This window comes from Pleurodeles waltl, chromosome 5 (assembly GCF_031143425.1).
Source record: "Pleurodeles waltl isolate 20211129_DDA chromosome 5, aPleWal1.hap1.20221129, whole genome shotgun sequence".
Classification (NCBI taxonomy): Eukaryota; Metazoa; Chordata; class Amphibia; order Caudata; family Salamandridae; genus Pleurodeles; species Pleurodeles waltl.
This window is the reverse complement of record NC_090444.1, coordinates 217,828,601-217,845,652: the sequence shown is the minus strand read 5'-3', so window position 1 is coordinate 217,845,652 and position 17,052 is coordinate 217,828,601. Positions and strand designations below refer to the sequence as shown.

General features: G+C 44.6%; 1 protein-coding gene across 1 annotated transcript in view; it reads right to left on the bottom strand.

Annotated features, from left to right (window-relative positions):
- LPGAT1 (lysophosphatidylglycerol acyltransferase 1) overlaps window positions 1-17,052 on the bottom strand; it is a 346,210-nt gene that overhangs the window by 84,096 nt on the left and 245,062 nt on the right. The window lies entirely within an intron of this gene.

Genomic DNA, 17,052 nt, shown 5'->3' with positions numbered 1-17,052 from the left:
AACACATTATAAATTCCTATGTAAAACATAGTTAACCCCAGCCGCTCTAGCCAGGGTAGACCCCATGCGCCCCTCCAACCGCCCAAAATACAAGGCACTCACTACAGATTTTGCACACATGACCTAGACTGTAACATAATTGTGGCATTTTGGGGTGACGTATCTGAAATATTAACCTTGATGTTGGGTATCCCCCTCACACCCGACCCCCTGATGGCACTGATGGTGTATGTGAAGGACGCACCTAAACCCACAAGGTGCTTTGTGGCTATTGCCTTACTGTTGGTCAAACGAGAGATAGCTCTGCGTTGGGGCTCTAAATCACTACCCACAACTAAAAACTGGCTGAACAGCCTCACATATTGTAACACCGCAAGTGAGTTGTATGCCTCTTTGCAACCAACTACATCCCGGCCTAAGGACCTATGGCAACCCCTGAAAGACTACCTCCTGACACTGGATGCTTCAGAACTCACTCCGTCGCACTAATGTTTGATGGCCTCAATGCAACGTTCTAAAAAGCTGATCTCTGCACAATCTGCATTTATACTACCGTCTAGTAAGCTTCTTGCAAATTATATTACATGCAATTGTATACCTGTTATTGTCAGATTCCTATCTCTCCTGTTCTATGGGAGTATGTTGCTGTCTATATATGGGTGCAATGTTTAATAAACTAAGAAAAAATAAATAAATCAATAAAGCAAGAAGGCAAGAATTTCACAGTAGAGGGCATAGCACTCTACTCAGATGCAAGATGTCAGGAGCACTGAGGAATAAAGCCCCCAACAGAATCCTAAAAATGCCCCCTCCGTATCGGGGCAAGCTAAAATGCATTCAAAGTACCTTAACTGGGATCACAGTGAATGAGGGCGCAATGTAAGCAGGATTTGAACACTACACCTACAAACCGATCATTCTCTGTACAACTAAAGACACTTCATCTCGTGTGACTGTAGGGAGTGCGTCCATGTAGCACTAGCAACCAATGCACCGCTCCACTACAAGAGTGAAGTGTAGTTGGATATGTAGATATTGCAGTAATTCGTATAGGTTCTTTACACTGTGTTCGGTACAAAGCAGAGGTTTAGCTGTAGAACGGGGCAGTTAACAGTCTCTGGCTGAAAACAAAGTCTGATCCCACAGGGAGGGTTAATAAGCAGAATAGCCCTCGTGCATACTCCAATTCGCTGCAAAATAACAAACAGACCCACTTTGTTTTCAAAGTAATTGACATTTTTGGTGTCACATATTATTATGTTAGATAATTTGCACCCCACACTGCACAGTTCCATGTAATGCAAATTCACACATTCACCCTACTACTTGGTGGAGTTAGATAAGTAAATGCACCCTTACACACGTTACCATCAAAAAGCCCAGCACAAAGTGAAGGTAAACGTGCATTGGGAACTATCTTATCCCTTAGCAATGGACAGAACAAGCAGGCAAGATGCAGGGCAGCAGCCAGGAGTCTTTGTGTACAATACAACACACAGTACAAGGAAAGGGGGTTGCGCGGATCCTCAAAAGCCACGTCACACTACTCTATGCCACTCCTCTCTATGCCACTAGCAGAGATTGATTCTGTGGTGATCTACGTTGACCACTTCCACTTCTAGCAGGAGGCTGGGATGAGGGACAGTTGGATGAAAAGGACCCACTTGCACGGCTCCTCGTTTGTTCCCGTAACATGAGGACGGTAGGATTTAGGGCTTTCTTGAAGCAGCATTCAGCTTTCAGACAGGAAGACGTCTTTTCTAAGCATGGCTCATGTGTTTGAAGATTAAAGCAATGGCCTCCATGACCCTAGTGAGAATGGTCACTAGTGACAAACATGGACACGTAATCTCCCTCAAGTTAGGTTGTGCTCTTTGGTTCAGCAGACTTGGGTATATATTTGACTCCTGGGAAGCTGTTTGGTCAATCTGTACAGAGGTTTGCAGTTATTTTCTGAAACTGGTTTGTGGGAAGAGGAGCAGGCAGGATGCAATCAAAGGATTGGTGGAAAACGCTGAAAGTACTTGACCACACTCAATAAAAATTCAAATCCAATCTCATTTTTGAAGGAATGAGCAATGGGCTTGCGCAGGGAGAACTCAAGCTCAGCTTCATCAACGGTCTCCCTCGGGAAGGAAGGAGATGGACTATTGTACAGAGAATCACATTTTATAAAGTGCTGTGAAACCAAATGGACATGGGTGCATTACCAAGCAGTGCTGTGCAGATGAGTAGGAATGGAACCTCGGACAGTCCTGCTCTTAGCTCCTTGGTGAATACTATGGAAGTAAAGTTCATACAAAACAAAGGGCAGTTGAAAAGATAGCAAGGACAGCGCATCGTAAACCTGAGCTAGTAAAGGCCCTCTTCCTTGACAGGAGGACAGAAGAATACGGACCGTGGGTCTACCAAACACATTCAGTAGACATTATTGAATAATTAAGCTGGCACAACACTATGTACTAAAAACATGTCTGACTCGCCACCCCAAGGATACTTCCCAGAACAAAGGGTGAAACACATCAGATACAGTGTAATGAATGATCAGTCAGGATATACACAAGCACCAGAAGACGGGAAAGGAAACCAACAATATTTACTTCATTCACACTTCCTTCAGGTTCTTGCACCTTACTCCCCTCGCTGCCACTCACTTTCTGCTGAGCACGGTGCCTCTGCTATGTTCTGTGTTGCCCAGTCTCATTGTTTAGCCTTATTATTTAGTGTTATTTCTCTTGTCCAGTTGGCGCCCTTGTCTGGTTAGGAATTTCCCTGTTGTTTTTGTTGCTCCTGCGCCCAGCTCCCGCCACCTTTTCCCACAGGTTTGCCTTCCCGCTCTTTTTGCCTGCCCACCTCTGCGCACAGCCCTCCCCAGGACCTACTTAATGGCAGTTGATGTGCTTCCACGCCACTGACACGCTGAAGGTGCGCCAAAGGCTACAGTCTGCGCACCTCCATGGCTGAACAGCGGCAGGACCCCTGGATCGACAGCCCGGCAAAGGTACTCCTCTGACGAGATCAAAAACCTAAGACCCAGAACGTCAAGTGAAGTATTGCCTCAACTCGAGCCACCAAAGGCCCCTTCTACTGCCACAACTACCACTTCTCCTGCGATGCAGGGTACACCTATACCCCCACAACGGAATCACAGCCACAAACCTCAACTCCACTGCATTCTACTCAATGTCCGATCCCTCTGCTACCACACCATGGAAATCTGGGACACCATCACCACCCTCTCCCCCGACATAATGTTCATCACAGAAACCTGGCTCAGCCCCACTTCTACACCAGACATCACCACCGCAACTTGCCCAGGATATAAGATGATCCACTGCGACCGCCCTAACTGACACGGCAGAGGCATCGCCATCTTCCACAAGGACTACCTCTAATGCGCCGCCACAGACGACGACAACACCACCGGTCATGGAACACTTCAACTTCCAGATCAAACAAGACGCCAACACCATCTTCAGGGGAACCCTCGCTCACAGACCCCCTTCTGCAACTACAGACCATTAAATCTTCCTGGGGGACCTAAACTTCCACCTAGAAGACCCGAACGACACCAACTCCACCTCACTCCTCGAAAATAAGAGCATCATTGGCCTCTCCCAGCTGGTCACCACCCCTACCTACAGCGCAGGACACACTCATGACCCCATCTTCTCCTCGAGCAACACAGCCAAATTCTCCCACACCACAGAGGTAACATGGACGGACCACAGCATCGTACAAATCACCACCGATCGACTGCAGAACGCCATGACAAGACCACCCCAACCCTCCCCTGCTGCAACTAGGGCAAAGTCTCGGAAGCTCCCTGGTTCGCTGTCCTCAAGGACTCTCGACCCAGCCCCCAGACACCCTTGAACGCAGAGTCCAAAACCTCTCCACCTGGCTCTTAAATGCCACCAACAATGTCAACCCCCTCAAGAACTCCTCTAACAACAAAACCACCAAACATGCCACATGGTTCACCCAAGAACTCCGGACCCTTAAACGTCACTGCAGGAAACTAGAAAGACACTGGTGCAACAACAAAACCCCTGCAAACCTCAACTCCTTCAAGTCCGCACTCAACAACTACCACCACCGACTCAGGGAGACCAAAAAAGAAGCACTCACCACATGCATCGAAATAAGTGTCATCCACGGCAGAGAACTCTTCAGCATTGTCAGATAATCCTCCTGCCCCTCCACCACTGAGAACATGATCCACCCCTCCCAAGCTTTCTGTGATAAGCTATCGGACAAGATCCCCGACATCTACAGCAACTTAGACGCCCAACCCACCGAAACAGACGTCCTCCGCACCACCCAACCCCATCAGATCACTGAATGGAAGCAGATCTCTACTGAAGACACCATCGCCATCATGACCTCCATCCACTCCGGGTCCCCCACCAAACCCATGCTCCTCACCGTTTCTACAACCTAGGAAAAGAAGTAAATGGAGCATCCCTCACAGAAATCCTCAACACCGCAATCTCCACAGCCACTGTCCCAGACACCTGGAAACATGCAAGGTCAAGCCCCTTCTGAAGAAACCCACACTGACCCAAACGAGCTAAAAAACTATCACCCCCATCTCGCTCCTTGCATTCCCCGCCAACATTCTGGAAAAAGCCATCAACCACCAGCTCATGGACTATCTCGAACACAACGACCTGATTGACTCATCCCAATCCGGCTTCCAGCCAAAGCACAGCACCAAGAGCACTCTAATCGCAGCAACCAATGATATCAGATGCCTTCTCAACCTCGGGGGAGCAGCGGCATTCATCCTCCTTCACCTACCTGCTGCTTTCAACAGTCTCCCACCACACGCTCATCACCAGACTCCACAGCATGGGCATCCAGGACTAAGCACTCAACTGGATCTCTTCTCTTTCTGGCCACACGCAGAGGATTCTCCTCCCTTCCTTCGTCTCCACTCCCAAAGACATCATTTGCTGCATGCCCCAGGGCTCCTCCCTTAGCCCAACCCTTTTCAATGCCTATATGACCTCTCTGGTGGACGTTGTATACGCTCCCACGAACTCAGTCTCTTGCGCTGACGACACCCCGCTCGACCTCTCCCTCACAGACGCAGACACCACATGACCCAGCTTCCAAAACATCATGACCGACAACTAAACTCGGATAAAACGGAAATCCTCTTCTTCAGAAGCAAGCCATCTCCCTTAGATGACTCATGGTGGCCCTCGGGCCCCCCACCCACACCCTCCATCCACATACGCAACTAGGGATCATCCTAGACACCCAACTAACCATTAAGCAACAATTCAACGCCTTCTCCTCTGCTTGCTTCCACATTCTCCACATGATTTTCCAATGGATCCCCATCTCCACCAGGAAGACAGTCACCCAGGCCCTCCTTACCAGCTATCTCGACTATGGGAATGCTCTCTATGCTGGAACCACGCAGCAGCTCCTCCGCGCCGCCATCCTCGCACAGGCCCCCGTCCCCAGCATTCACCTCAAACGCTCCAAAAGGACAATCCTTCTCCCTTCTCGCCGCCAAGACCTGGAATGACCTACCCCTCCACCTTCGCACCTCCCCATCCCTCTCCTCCTCCCTGTCTGAATTCAGAAAACAGCTGAAGACCTGGCCCTTCGACCACCACTACCAGCAGGACGAGACCCACAGCCTCACATCAGCGCCTGAAGAGCATCCATCCACCCCCCACAGTGACACGTTTGCACTTTACAAATCCTGGCTGATTGATCAAACCTACCAATAGATACAGCCTCCTTGTAGTCCTCAAGGTAGAATAGAAGTATAGTGAGCTAAGATAACGCCTAAAAAGGGATGTCAAAGGCATAACAAACAATACATAAGTACCAAGTGACCTAATAGCGACACAGTCGCTTTACTCCCACCCCAGTATATATTCTCCTGATCTGTCAAAACCGCACATGGACACAGCTAACCTCGCTCTGAGCAGCACATCACCTAGAAAAGGCAGCCTGACAATTGCAAAGTCCATGTGTCCAGTGTTTATTGCATCAGTCAGTCCTTGGCATTCCGCATGTACTCTTGTCACATTGCTGTTTAGGAAGTCTGATCCAACACCCATCACTTTGAGTCCACTAACTTGACTTGGATCAGGTACGTTACCAGAACGCCACAGATAAATACAATGAGTGAACAAGACAGCAGCTCCAAGTAAGGTAACAGGAAGGTCTACGAGAATAATTCCCAAGAACATACCTCTAAGTGTCTAAAATATATCCCTCAAACACAGCAGTTGATCAGGTGTGTACGTTGAACCACCACAGCTCTCTTCGCCTTGCATCCACCAAGTCACTGTGAGATGCTGCTGCAGAGTCATCTACAGGACACTGTTTCTGAGCACATGTTGAGTGCCCAGGTGCCATGCACTAGTCCTCCCCAAGGTTATTTTGCTATGCCTATCACCCAAAACCTTACTCATTTTGAAATCTTGGGGTCAGGAAAAAAACATGACCTCAAGTATTTATATTTCTGAGGACCAGGGACACTAAGTTTTCAGGGGCCCTGGGCCAAATGTATTTTAGGGGGTCCCTGTTTGGAACAGCTTTGAATGTATGATCTTATTTCATGTCTTCTGTGGTCAGGTCACCGGCACTGCATAGGCACGCTGGTCCAAAATCTAAATGTGTTTCCATCTAATATTCAGGTATAGCGATGTATGTTTTCAATATTATAATATAACAGCACCATACTAATGTTATTGTAAATAATATTTTCTACCCACTGCCATTTCTCATATGGGAGGTCCTGTTTAGCTCTACAAGGACATTTTTTTATGGATTTTGCATGGTGATGAAAAACAGGCAACATCTCTCTGCAAAATGTCTATAATACACTCCCACACATTAATCGTAATAAACATAAAGGAACAATTGTATTTAAAACTATCTATGTGTAAGAATCATTCAGCGTCACCCGGGCTGAAGTGTGTGAGGAACACTGTCCGGTCTATCAGGGAGTCCCCTGAAAGGTTGGGGCCCTGGGCAAGAGACCACTTTTCCCATCCCTTAAAATGTCTCTGCCGAGGACCTCTTTTTGAAATAGAGAGAACAAAAGATCTGGGAAGAAATCAGTCTTTCGCTTGTAACAGTGCAAGCGCCGTTACTTACGCACCTCTTACAAGAGAGGAAGTAACAGTGGGCGATAGCCTCGCCGCCACACCCGTCTCTCGGTGTTGTAAACTATTCTCTAATAAACCTGGCATCGAACTAAGGGAACAGCACGCGATGAATCACAGCGCACCCCAAGAGCAGAGGCAAACGTGTGCTTTTACAGCCTTAAGAGACAGCAGCAAAGGAGGTAACTTGCAAATTCATTCAAAAGTTAATTTTGTGCTATGGCCGTGGACATTATTTTTCCACGGCATAACGCATGTGTTACACTACACGATAAACTATAATACATACAGTACTTATTTACAGTGACAGACATCTTCTGACACTATAAAGTCTTACTGTAATGTCCTTTGTTGCAATTTCTAAGCAGAAGTGAAAGAAACAAAAAACACTGAAAAATGAACCGCTGCTGATTGTGGCGTGGCTTGACTTGTGCATGCAGGGCTGCACCCTCATGCCTCTTGCACAGTGTGTACGGGGCAGACCGTTCCTCAGACAGCGCGACGGGCGGAACTAAAACATGACTGCTGACAGCTTGTGTGAAAGCGGCACCGACAACATTAATGAGCTTCTTGCGACTTAAAAGCGTGGGTTCCAAGTAGGTTAAGAGCAGATACTCCACGCACGTGCGGCCGTTCATCACGCCTGGCGCCACCTGCGCTCGAGCACCCACAGGCTGCAAAGGGGGCCCTCCAGGGTGGACACCTGCGGCGCGCGCCCGCTGCACACGGCAAGCAGACCCACTCCACCAGTGCCTTTAACGGGGGGGGGGGGGAGAAAGGGGGAGAGACAGGCATCTTACACAGAAGAGCAGATTCTACTATAAGTAAGCTGCTCCAGTGCTGCCAGGAGTGTTAGGATAGGGGCCAGACCCAGACAGGCCTACAATCACCAACCGCGGTAGCAGAATAAATACGAATCAACATTTACTCAAATCTGTAACTCATCGGATACCTCTATAACCAGTCTACGTCTAAGCAACATGCTTGGAAGTAAGGCCTGTTGGGTCAGCCGTACAGCAGAAATGTCTTGCTCCCCGTTTCTTAAATATGAAATCCTGAATAGGTCCCCTGAAGGGATAGAAGAGGCTGAGATCAGCAAGGCAAAACTGACCTCTTTTTATGTCTGGTGATTGCCAAGATATTTTGATATTAGTAACATCTTAAATGCGGGTGCTTTAAGCCCGCCCATAGCGCAGTGGGTCAGCCCACTTCAGCTAGTCGCTAACTTCACGGTGAGTGACGACGTTCTGCTCTTTCACACGGAGCACATCTGCATATAAATTAGTTCCCTTTATTGCCAGGAACTATTATGGCACTATATACTCAGAGGCAAAAAAATATTTTCTGCTGTAAGTCAATGCTTTTTTTTATATTGACGAGTGAATGCCCAACAGCTCCCCCCAAAATAAAGTTTCACAAAAAACATGACAAAACATAACACGAGCGCCATACCTACTGACTTTGCCAAAGCTTGTTTCTGAATTAATGCAACTCGGGTGGATTTTACGTGCAAAGGGGCAAAGAAATCTTTGAAGTTAGGTATCTCAACTTATCTTATATCGACTCCTTTCCCTATCCTACATCATCATTTTAGGATTTGAATCAGCCTTTCCTTAAAAAATATCAAGCTCACTGGGACAAACTGGTGGCTTCTGCTTCTCGGGAAATTTGTTTTTATGGACTGGGTGAAATTATTTACGTCATTATCTTAGTTAACAGGACCTTTTCATGATGTACCATGAAAGTTATGTCTACGTCTAGCTCTACAGAAAAGTTGGTTTCTGGAATCCAGGTGATGCGATACATTATTAACTGCACTTAAAATTAATTTCGTAGCAATGCAGTGCAACCTTTCTTGAAATACATTTTAGAATCCTTCTAAATTTCATCAACATTGATTTAAATCTATTCTAGTTGAGACCATTCATGAAATATTTTGATTTGTTACATTGATGTTTATAAGGATCACATGAGCACATGAACTGACTTTTGAATTTAAGTCGCTTTTGAGCAGGAAACAACCGGAAGACCCGCAAACTAAAGGAACTGAAAGAGAGAAATCGTAGATGTGGGTAAGGCTGCCTCCTGCACGCAGTTCCATCAAGGTAATAGAAAGAAGAGAACAAGTCACCGCCATACCTCTACCTCTCTCATCATTCTCTGTTGAGTCACTGTCTAGAGTATATTATAACTAGTTATATAGGTTAGTCCCATGTATTTTATAAATCCAATTTTCTATATGAATTTAGAATTAATATTAAGAGTCTATAAATAATCATACTCTTGTATAGTGATTTATTAATCTTGTGGTCCTTGATGATCTCAGAACTTTAATTACAATGCTTGACAAAGTATTACAAATGGTTGCCAGCCCACACGTATTTCGCCCCATGCAGCGTGTACACCTGGGGCTTTTTTAAGGCAAAATAAATATTCTGGATGAAGGTTTGTAAGTCTGGTCTATAACATGACCAGAAAAAGAGGCAGAGGATCCCGTTTATAGGTAATCTTTAGAGTCCGAGAAAATCTGTGGTAAAATGCCAGATGCTTCAGAACTAGCGTATGCGGCATCAGTCCTTCCGGTTGTCCTATGGTATACGGTTCTGACCACTATAGCCATAGTGCTGTCACACACAGATAATGCCAACAGCCTTGAAACTTGGCCTTTGGGAGACCTAATGAGCAAACTACTTTAGATCCAGAATGTTGCAACTGGACACATGAGCAGATGTGACCGCATCGCCGCAGTAATCAAGGCCTTGGACCGGTTCTCTAAGGCCACAAAATCTCATTGAAAGCTCTCAGGTACATAACCCAACTGATTCACATAAAAAGATCTATTGTCCTTTAAGCAAAACTCTGGCTCTACCATCCAAGGAGGACTCTCAGATCCAGATTCTCCTCTCTTATTTAAAAAAAAAAAAAAAGTGAGTGGGTAGTCAATCCTTTTTCAATTAGACTTACAAGTTCTGGCAGGCCTGAGGAGTAAATAAGGATAATAAGCAACCACAGAGAATTTAGAAGGGAAGTTTCCTAAAATATAGTACCTACCAGATAAACTCAGCAATAACACTAAACAGCAACATGGTAAACCAGATGCCAAAATGGGGATTGCTCAATGTACTATGTCCACTTCCCTCCTCCACCCCCCCCCCCCCCAATCACTAAACTTCACACAAAAAGTCCAAAGGCGAGAAGACAACGATGAAGGGCTCTGTAAATTATACATTTTTTAAGGGAGTTCTAGCTTACAATGACAGCCAATGCAAGTCTTTCACAGTTGGTGTGAAATGATCCAATTTCTTAGCACCTTTAACAAGGTGAGCAACTCTATGAAACATGGACTTGAGAGGAGACACACTTGATTAGAACAAATCGGATAATATAGCAATACTACCTGTAGATGATAATCTGCTTGGATAACTTCTCTGAACAAACCCCATCAAAGGTTCTGAATTGTTGAATAGTTTGACAATAGTTGTACATAAAAATTGCTTAAAAAAATGATTGGCTTCTGTAAGAAAATGGGATATTAGTTGAAGGGGATTTGTACCCACTTCAAGTAATCATAACATTGTCAGGGCAAACCACTAAATTAACTAAATAAATCTGAGCTCAACTCCTTGGCATCTATGGCACAGAGCAGACAGGCTTAACTTAGAGGCACTGTGTAAAATACCTACGCAGTACTAAAACAGTAATAAGGTCAAAATGCACAACAATAAAAAACCCTAAAACAAATTAGAAAATAGAGTAAAATGTAATAAACAAAATGACACCAAAATAGCAAAAATCAAATTTGAGAACTGGAGATATGATTTTATAAAGTTTTAAATAGAAAAGCGCCAAAAAGCACAGTGCCAATTATAGTCTAAGGCTGCAGTAGAACAGGACCCTAGGCACAATCTGATGCTCATCGCGATCAAACACGGCCAGACATACTAACAGGATCGCCCTGGTCAAAGAGTTTACTTTGTGATTTTAGTCCGTCAAGTCCCCTTTTATCACAGGAGTAAATTTCTAAAGCCCCTCAGGACTTCAGGGGAGGAACTTAAAGACTCACAGGGTGGCATACAGAGGCCAACTGGAGAGTCTAGTCCACGTCCAGTTAGTGCTGGTGAGCTGGGCAGTTGCAGGAAAGGCCTCTTGTTTTGCCCCTACACTTTAACAGGAGGTCAGCCTAAAGAGCCTAGCAGTCCACTTCTTTGTCCTGGGTACAAGAGGGAGAGCAGGTCCAGTCTTCAGGGCTCTTCCCTGGTCATAAACAGCAGGTTGAGTCCTCTTCTGATCTTCCACAGCTCCAGACGTGTTCTGAAGTGGATACCTGGAGATGCCACATTTATGTTCCCATAGGAAGCAGGATTAAGACTGATTTGCATATGACTGTCCAAACCGGAGTGATATGGTGGGCAAAAACTTTGGATTTAGGCCTAGATCTCTGACTGGGAGTGGATGTTTGACATTGTTAGGCCTTCCGTCCATCATCTGTTCTTTTTGCATTTGTTGCCCTAAGTGCACCAGGTATGCCCAGACAAGGGTCCTGGGCCCACTGTGCCACTGGACTTAAGCTAGCCTGGTTGATGAGCAGTTATACCCGAAACCGGCCCAAGGATGCTTGTTTCTCGTCCAGAGAGGACCTGGCCGGCAGTTCAGGCTGGACTGTTCCCATGGGGAACAGGGTCAAGATGGCTGGGTCCAAACTGGGGTGGCGTGGTGGGCAAAAAAACGATGGATTAAGCTCAGATCTCCGACTGGGGGTGAATGTTTACACTGTTCAGCATTCCATCCATCATATGTTCTTTTTGCATTTGTCGCCCTAAGTGGGAAGGGTATGCCCAGACGTGGGGTCCATGATCATTGCGCTACAGGATTCAAGCTAGCCTGCCTGATGTGGGGTGATACCACAAAACTGGTCCCAGGATGCTCGATTCCTGGCAGTTTGGGCTGGACTGTTCCCATGGGGAACAGGGTCAAGACTGATTTGCATATGGCTGGGTCCAAACTAGGATGGGCAAAAAAAAATGATGGATTAAACCCAAATCTTTGTGACTGGGGGTGAATGTTTGCATTGTTCAGCATTTCGTCCATCATGTGTTTTTTTTTTTTTTTTTTTGCTTCAGGACACCACTCGTGTTTAAATCACCTATTGTAGTGCATTTCATTAGAGGTTTGACACACGTTCCCTCCCAAGCCACTTGTTATGCTACAGTGGGATCTTATTTTGGTCCTTGTATTCCTCATGTGCACCCATTCAAGCCTAAGCCCAGCTGCTTATTGTGTCTTCTGACTCTCAAAACTGTCCTCCTCATTGAGATCACCTTGGCTCATTGCGTGAGGGAACTCCAGGCACTTTCGGTGAAGCTGCTCTACACCATCTTTCTTCGAGGCACACTAGTGCTGACGACCAGGGCAGCCTTTTTGCCTCAAGTTGTAACTCCTTTGCCCTTGGCTGTATCGAAATAGAGCTTTAGGTTTTTACATTGATTGCAGAAACAACCATCATGTGGATAATCAGCTTTTTGTGGGATTCTTAGGGGCAAAGAAAGGTAAAGAGGTGCATAAAACGACTTTTTTTTAAGGTGGATAGGCCTCTGCATTAAGATCTGCTATGCACCTCCCAAGAAACAGCCTCGGGAAAAACTCAGGGCTCACTCCACCGGGCTAAGGCTGCTGCTATTACAACAACTGCACTGGCACGCAGACTGCCGGTTGCTGACATCAGGAAGCAACGTGGGGGTTAGTGCACACCTTCACAAAGCACTACTGCTTCGACGGCCATGTCTGATGGGAAGAGCATTCCACCTGTTTAGTTCTGTAGGACTTTGTGGTCTGAGTTCTCTTTGCTTTTTGGGCTATACTCTGCCTAAACACAGATTCCACACTGCCCTCCCACCTCCCTGCTCTGTAGAGTCCTCTTTTACCATCTAAAAAGGTTCTGCACACTGATACCAACAACTGTTTTGTGTGCCGCATCCGAGGGCATGGAAAGAGTCAAGCACAAAACTGATGATGACACACAGGAGTCGCATTTATGTGTGTCTCAACTACGTCACCACCAGGGCGTATAAAGGCAGACGCAAAGCCGCATGGCACCATCTAGCAGCATGCAGGAGCACTGGTGTGAAAACATCTGAATCCACTCTGGTGCCTGGGGAATTTTCGAAAGTTCAGGATTCTGTGGTTAGATAGAGTATGCACCATAAAGAGTAAGTAACTTGTTCTTTGAGATGAAACATGTGTTGACATTTCAAGTCATAGTGTAAACTAGCACCCATTAACATGCTAGTGTAACCAATGAACAGAGTATTTCTCTATTAACGCCTTTTTTAGTTTGTCTAGTTAGTATTCCAGTAAAATATCAGCCAGAAAAAAACGGTGGGGGTGAAGTATCAAGGATTGAAACACCAAGAACCAAAAGATTAATTGTTGATTATGTTCACCACTGCAGCTTTCCACCACACCAATCACCAGATTTGTAATCTTCATATATAATCTATAGAACAAATCAGAATTTTGCTTTCACTTAAGGCAAGACCCACACCCCACTCCCATTTGCAGTACTTTTTGGCTATGTTAGACTTTAGTGTTTACTTGATACTTACCCAATAAATTAACCTAGAATTTAGCATTTTGAAAAGGCATTTTGTCAGGTGCACTATGGCATAATGGACGTTTGTCTGTGGGCTGTGTCGCAGGGATAAGACACCATCATCAATATAGTATGACAATTAACTGAAATCTACTAGACCGTGTATATTTTTAGTTACAGGCAGAGAATGCAATATTCCCATCTGGGAAAGAGATTGTAACCAGTGCATGATTTTGCTAAACCGCTAATTGATGTGATATGTGCTTCCTGCATTTTGGAATTATGGCTTATACCTAGGGGAGACACCACAGCACTATATATTTTCATGCCACCGATAGAATGACATCAGTTCAAAATGGTAGACTACTCTACTAAAGGTTAAGGGCATTAGACCAAGAAAAGCTGCGCATTTACATCAGTTGCTAATAAAGGACTAGGATTGTATTAATGAAGATGACAAAATATGCTACAATAAAACTAACAGTAGTGATAGCCTAAACATTTTCAACCACTAACTTTCAATGGTAAGCTTAAATTATGTCTTCCCAAAGGAATTTGGATTTGAGCAATAAGGATTATACTAAATTGTTAATCTGTTTAATACTAAGAATGTGGCAGTCACGTCCTCAGCGCTATGGTTAAGAATTCTTTCTGTCAGATACCTACATGGGAAGCAACCCATACACTGGAAACAAAGCCAAACTTCATCAACCCGTCCGCCTACCCCTTCGCACAGAAAAGCCAGAGGCGGCGCCCTTGAAATGGAGTCTTTCCCTTTACAACAGAGCCTCTAAGGAAATGATTTCTGTGCTCAGGGATCCTAACAGGACTTCAATGGTCAAGTAGGAATTCTTCACTGAAGCCACCCGGTTATTTCAATGGCGAGGTGTGGCCTCATTACCCAGGACAACTTAGCCCCCCAAAAATCGTATATGTCAACGGCGTTTCGATCTTGTATATAAATCATGAGGTTATCATCAAGACAAAAGTAAGAACGGTTGAAGCACCAGGGCCGAGCGGAGGAGCGTGCGAGCCAGTCACACTCAACAAGAAAATCTGCAATAATATGGTACGCAGCATGGCTCAATAAAACTGAACTAATTATAACAGTTTGTAAATGCTGCATACCAGGACGGACTTCCACAGGGAAAAGGGCCTGTACTGCAGATGCAGAAGAGTGAGAAATACCCTTGAGCAAAGGGGCACTAAGGTAGGCGACCTGAGCACTGGATCACTAAGCCCCCATACACCCCAGGCGGAATACCTTTAAAGAGACTAATAGAAAGAAATTAGTTTTTTGGATGCTTATTTATGACGTACAAATCAGGAATATTTTATAAGAATTTTCCAGTATATTGTATACATTAACAAATTACCTCCTACTTGTATATGTACATTTTTTCACTTCACCAAATATCACAGAGGGTTTTCTTTTCCCAGTCTGCTCCAAAGTAATTCACTAACCATATGTATCTTTCTTTACAATACCCAAAATGAGAAGAAATAAAAACAGATCTTTGGTCTTGATATCATTTGTGTAAAAAGTTATTAAGTCCACGAATATGGTCACTTGACAACAGACTATGTTGCAACCAGTACTTGACATCAAAGGGCTTTAAAACTGAGCGGAAAGGAAAATGGGCACTGAAGCACTCCAGCAGAGGACTGAAGTGGACTGCTTGCGTCAATGGAAGAGAAATTCTTGTTTTTTTCTTTTTTGTTTACTGTTAGTGTTGTGCTACATACCTGCCTCTGCAATTAATGAAAGTGAAACTGCACTTCATTGCGTAAATTACTTTGTAACTGAAAAATTAACCCTAACATGAGGGGGATCCAAGATAGGGAACCCAATTACCCCGTATGGTCAAGGGCATGTAGTCACTGGCAAACGACTGGGATGTTTAAGAGTAACAATGGAAAGAAAGGCCAGTACACAAACTTTCCTGCCTTTCCTCAGGGGGGGTTGGGGGGGGGGGGGGGGGGGGGAGGAGTCCAAACAGTACATATGATCCTAAAACTTGACTTAAAGCTTATCCAAGGCCAACTAGACACTATTTAGACAGCACTGTTGGAGCTAGCTATACTTGCACCATGGAACTGTACTCTACAAGGGAAGTACTTGTTGAAAACCAGCCTACATTAATACTGGACTGGGAACTAGACTGGGTAAAAGACACAAAGATCCCTAGTATTCAAATGGTTGTCCCAGTGCCGGGCAATGCTGGTCCAAGAAGCAATGCCACTGTCAAAACTAGCACAAGGAACACAGGCGATAATTCTTGTACTAAGAGGTAAAAACAAGCTGAACCGTGTGGAACATGTTTCGAACAGAGGGGCAGCCCAGGTACAGATGTTCTTAGTCACTGGAGTAAAAGAAGAAACAGATGTCTAAAAACACCTGTTTTAATCCGGCAGATCTGTACATTTATTTAAGAAATGTGTTAGTCTATCCTGAAGGTACAGTCTCATTCTCAAGAGGAGGTACAGCTGCGATCCACCCTTTGCTGAGAGACTGCAACCTGCAGCCATAGACAATAAGCCTCACATCTCCTTACATGGTAAACAAATCCCAGCCCGTTTTACAACATGAAAGATTCTACATGTTGTTGCACATTGAGTTGCAGTGCTCAGTGTATGACATTTTGCGATCTAAGCCCAAAGGAATTTTATTTGGGAAGTATAACAATATACCCTGAAGAACAGCAACGTTGCTACTCCCTAAAAGGAGCCTTTAAACCAATGTTCATTTGTTGTGACCATTTTGAAGCAATGCACAGTACTTGTCCAAATAGGTAAGTAACCATGATGATTTCTTAAAGATAATTTATATTGATATCTGTGTGTTTTGAATTTAATAAAGTATTACAAAAGTGTAAAACTATACCATAAAAAAACAACTAGTGAATAAGAAGAGAATCTACGACATAACTTTGAGATTGAAACCCGGAAAACACAACCAGCACATTTAAAAAATAAAACCTATTTTTTTTACGTTCGGAAAGCACCGGACTGTTTTTTATAGAAGATAATACAGGATTTGGAACATAAGGAGGTGAACATTTGGGAAAGACTCGGCCATATTTGCAGCACAATGAACACTGACTTGGTGACAATGTGCATTGATGTTTTCTCTCTCCATTTTGGGAGGTACCACAGAGTAAAATACTTTCCTTATCACAATGCGTTTTTTTCCTCTAAGCCAAAAAGTCAGTAAGCGTCTCTACCTTTTCATTAACAGATCAACACCATTTAAAAATTGTATGCCAACAAACTATCGCTTTCAGAATATTGTCTTACACAAAAATGTCCAAACATTGTTTGAAA